The following is a 4,540-nucleotide window of genomic DNA, read 5'->3' on the forward strand; positions in this document are numbered from 1 at the left end:
GACACCATTAGTCTCACTATAGCAGGCAACATAAGAGATGACAGTGGTCTATGACGTTGCACTATACTTTCCCCTCGTAATCACTGGATGCTTGAAGGGCAAGTGGTGTGGCACCCTTGGAACTTCAGGGGAATTTCTTGAAGGGCACGACCAACTTGGCACCCTTGGCATCACAAATAAACTATTAGGTGTGGCACCCTTGGAACTTCTAGGGAAGTTCTTGAAGGGCACAACCAAGCTGGCACCCCTGACATCACAAATAAACTATTAGGTGTGGCACCCTTGGAACTTCTAGGGAAGTTCTTGAAGGGCACAACCAAACTGGCCCCGTTGACATCACAAATAAGCTATTAGGTGTGGCATCCTTGGAACTTCTAGGGAAGTTCTTGAAGGGCACAACCAAACTTGGCATCCTTGGAATCATTAAAAATAAATAATAATAAATAAATATAAGCAAGGAATGAAAACTAGGTAAATTTACATCAAGGGTAAATGATGATTAGAAACCAATGTAATTAAATCAAAAATAAAACTTGAAATAAGGAGGATCATAGGAAGAATTAAAATAAAGTACCTTAAAAACTCTACCCGTCCCATTTTGGAAAATACTAGGAAGATTATGTGGTTTAATTAGGAAAAAAAAGGGAAAGACAAACATAATAGTAAGGATAAAGATTAATCCTAAACTAATTTAAACCTAATTAAAAAAAAGGGGAAGGTGAATTAAAATGAGAATAATAAATTAAATTTAGAGAAATGTAGAGAAGCTCCATGTGTCAACAACCAACATAAGAATATCCATCTAGGAGATAACCTGAGTTAAATTAGGGAGTAGATGGGGGATAAAATCTTGACTCATTAATTGACTTCAAGTAATGAACACAAATTAAGGAATAAAAGGGGGGAATAAAGAGACAACTAGGAGAAGAAATAGGAATCTTGTTGAGGTGAGGAAAATATTAGTTTTAAATAAAAATTTAAGTAAATAATTTTGGGAGACCTTGATGTGAGAATGACACATGGGTGGGTGAATAATCAAGTTATTGAATTATAACAAAATAATTAATTATGCATGACATGACAAGTGTCACCTATGAGGACTCCTATAAAAGAAGGGGCAAGCCATGGGAAAAGGACTTTTGGGAACCCTATTGTTGGATGGATGAGATGTTGTGAGAGCAGTGATTACGAAGCTATAGTGAGTTTGGTGAGGTAGAGGATTTAGAGAGGGGACTCTTGAGCCAAGGTGTGCTCTCCTCTACCAGCTAGTGCTTGTCTCCATTGTACAACCCCATTGCAGCTCGGGGGTCCGCGGGAAAGAAGAGTACCCAAGGAGTACGCTGGGAGGTTAACCGGTGAGTCTTCACATTCGGATCAAGTGCGTCATCATTCACTCGCAGAGGTGACCAGCTACCAGGGAATACCAGCAACAACAGAGCAAGCGGAGTCTCGCCTTCTGGTGAACGGTACATATGTATTTCATTACTATTGATCTTAGTTAAAGGTATGAAAATGTTAGGGTATGTTTCCTGAAATGAGTGGTAGGAATGTGTGTGCTAAATAAATTTGAAGTTCAATGCGTTTCCTTTCTGGTTGCCATTGCTGTTTTAAAAAAAAAAAAAAAAAAACAATGTGTACATAGTCTAAACTTGGTCCTCACACTTGGTATCAGAGCACAAGTTGAACCCTTGAGGCCTATGGGCCCATGCATGCATAACTAGTTTTGTTTGCTATGTGGGTATTTCTCTAAAATCAAATTACTCAAGTTTAAAAAAAAAAAAAATTGCAATTTAGGAACATTTTAAGAGCTCTATAGTGTATTATGATCCAAATTCATGGACAGAAATGGAGTGGATTTATGTCACAGATCAGAAATAGAGACATCAAGCATTATCCATAGCAGTTCAAAACTGAAACACCAGCCCAGTTTAGTTGACACATCTTACAATATGCTAGGATTTGCACTGATTTCAACTTCGAAATTGCAGTTTCGCTATGACAAAGATGTAATCTCATCTATTCATAAATACCATTTTTGGGAGTTTAAATATCTTTGAATCCATCTGGATGATCAGAAATACAAACCTAACAGCGGATCACTCAGATCTATAAATTGCCAGATTCGGACAAATTTGAGGGCATTAATCAACTCAGGCAATTCTTACGGTTTACGGACTTCCTACCCAGAATTTGCAGCGACAGGTATGCTGACAGAGTGGATAATATTAGCCCAACGGATGGGGTTCCGGCTCAGCCCATTGTTGACCCAAATGCCCTTGACTGTTAGCTCGCTGTAAAAAAAAAAAAAAAAAAATAAAAAAAAAATCTGAATCTCTGTGCGTGATATGTGACAGGATGTAATGTTGATCGTATCTGGCTCTATATATAATGCCTAAAAACAGTTACTACTGTTAAGGCAGTGAAAATGGATATCTTCGTTCTCTCAGGACAGAGCAACATGTCGGGCAGGGGAGGAGTTCATGGTTCTCATTGGGATCATTTCCTTCCTCCAGAATGCAAAGCACACCCTTCAATTCTCAGGCTCAACTCACATCTTCATTGGGAGCAAGCTCATGTTCCTTTGCATGCCGATATAGATAAACACAAAGTGTGTGGAGTAGGTCCTGGAATGATATTTGCAAACACTATACTGAAGCATTATAAAGATCCCGAAAAAGCTCGTATTGGTTTAGTTCCCTGTGCCATTGGAGGTACCGCGATCAAAGAATGGGAAAAGGGCAGCACACTCTACAAGAATATGATAACTAGAACCAAGGCAGCTCTCAATCATGGAGGCGTTCTGAGAGCATTTCTGTGGTATCAAGGCGAATGTGATACAGAATCTGAGAAGAATGCTAATAGTTATAAGCATAATCTTGAGAGACTTATCCATGATTTCCGCTCTGATCTGCAACATCCCGATCTCCTTTTCATCCAGGAGCTTTGAGAAGTTTCCATCATGTGGAGGGCAACACTTCAAGAACACTGCCAAGAACACCACATGAGTGACACCCAAAATGAGGGATTGTAAATGCCCCCAACACACTCCTCAATCCTGATGTCTTCTTGGTCAAACTAGGAGCATTTCGTACCAGTTTCCCTGCTCTGAAAAAAAGGGGGAAACCAAGCAATGGGTTTCCCCATTCTTGGGAGCAGCAGTTCCTCTACTTTGTAGCTTTAAACTAGAGATATAGTCTTCATGAAACCAAAATTCAGGCAATTTGGTGTTGGCTAAACTTGCATTCATAGGATAATTTTCCAGACAACAGCAAGTGATCAAAGCATCGACCGGTTGTTTGTAGGCGGCTCCCTCTCCCCTGTTACTACCCTTGTCGACAACGACATAGATGCGGTAAGAAACGACTACCCGCTTGAAGATTTTAGAAGTCGAAGCCAGGGATCTACCAAGCATGAGAATATTTCACTGGATTGTAATCAGCATTACTGTTAATTTGCTGGAAGTTCAGAGTTATTTCATCAAACGTAGAAAATCCAAATTAAAAAATGCTTTCCGTTACTAAAGGAAGAAGATCGATCTCTAGTGAGAGTATGTTTTGGTGAGAGTTTTGATGGGGTTTATTCTTATTCTTTTGACAAAATTTCTTTCGTGAGGAAGACAATCGATTCGAATGAGTGATGCATGGAGGCAGGCCTGAAACGCCCTGTTTTTCTTTGAAGTAGTGAAGAGGAAAAAAAAAAAAAAAAGAGGCTATTTCGATAGCATTGATAGGACGATGAGAAATTGAACACAAACAGCCACCATAATCCCTATGCTCCGTTTTCATATATGCAACTGATAGTTCTTGCTTTTGCGTGATTATCTATTCTAGACAAATCTGCTTAGCAGTATTTCCAAAAACTGCGCTGTGTTGCGATGGAAAATTGACTGTTGCCAGATCAGCATGCCACGCAGAAGGTGATCAGGATGAAGTGCCCAAATATGAAATGCCACGGCAGAGGCAGGCAAAGGACTTAGAGATTCACAGCACATACGGTTATCCAGTGCTGGACACGATAGCAAAACAAGGCAAACTGTGGTTTCAAGCAGCAGACAAGCAGTAGTTGAGACTGATAGATCTCCGTCGCCTGCCAATAACTTGGGTTCAGTTGCATTATGGAACACCGGAGCTCAGCGAAGTTGTCCGATAAACTCTGGAGATTCCAAACACTCAGTTTCTGGTAGTAATCTGCCCAGTTCTAGGAATTATGAAGCTGTAGTAAAGGGCATTGAATCAATTTCCTTTGATATGGACAGGAGGCAGTAGGGTGTGGTGTTTATGGCAGGTTTTGCAAACTACTATTCATGTTTAAGCATTTGCAAATCCAGGAGCCTGTATTTAAATTTTAGAGGCCCTACACACGTATTTAAATGATGGTTTGTACTAAAGCATTTGCTGTTTAGGAGGCAGGAGTTTATTGGCCCTGTGATAAATAGAATATTATGAGGTGAATCTCGTTTTTGTCCGGAAGATAGCTTGCCATTTAGTGGTTTAATCACAATTACGTGGGATAGGGGGTCAGGCTTTGATTGTAGAAGCCA

General features: G+C 40.0%; 1 pseudogene; it reads left to right on the top strand.

The window, feature by feature from the left end:
- Positions 1 to 2,403: 2,403 nt before the first annotated feature.
- Positions 2,404 to 2,947, top strand: LOC149198909 (putative carbohydrate esterase At4g34215 pseudogene; annotated as a pseudogene).
- Positions 2,948 to 4,540: the final 1,593 nt, after the last annotated feature.

This window comes from Pinus tabuliformis, chromosome 2_1 (genome assembly GCF_031772625.1).
Source record: "Pinus tabuliformis cultivar Carrire ecotype Pingquan chromosome 2_1, CPIR1, whole genome shotgun sequence".
NCBI lineage: Eukaryota > Viridiplantae > Streptophyta > Pinopsida > Pinales > Pinaceae > Pinus > Pinus tabuliformis.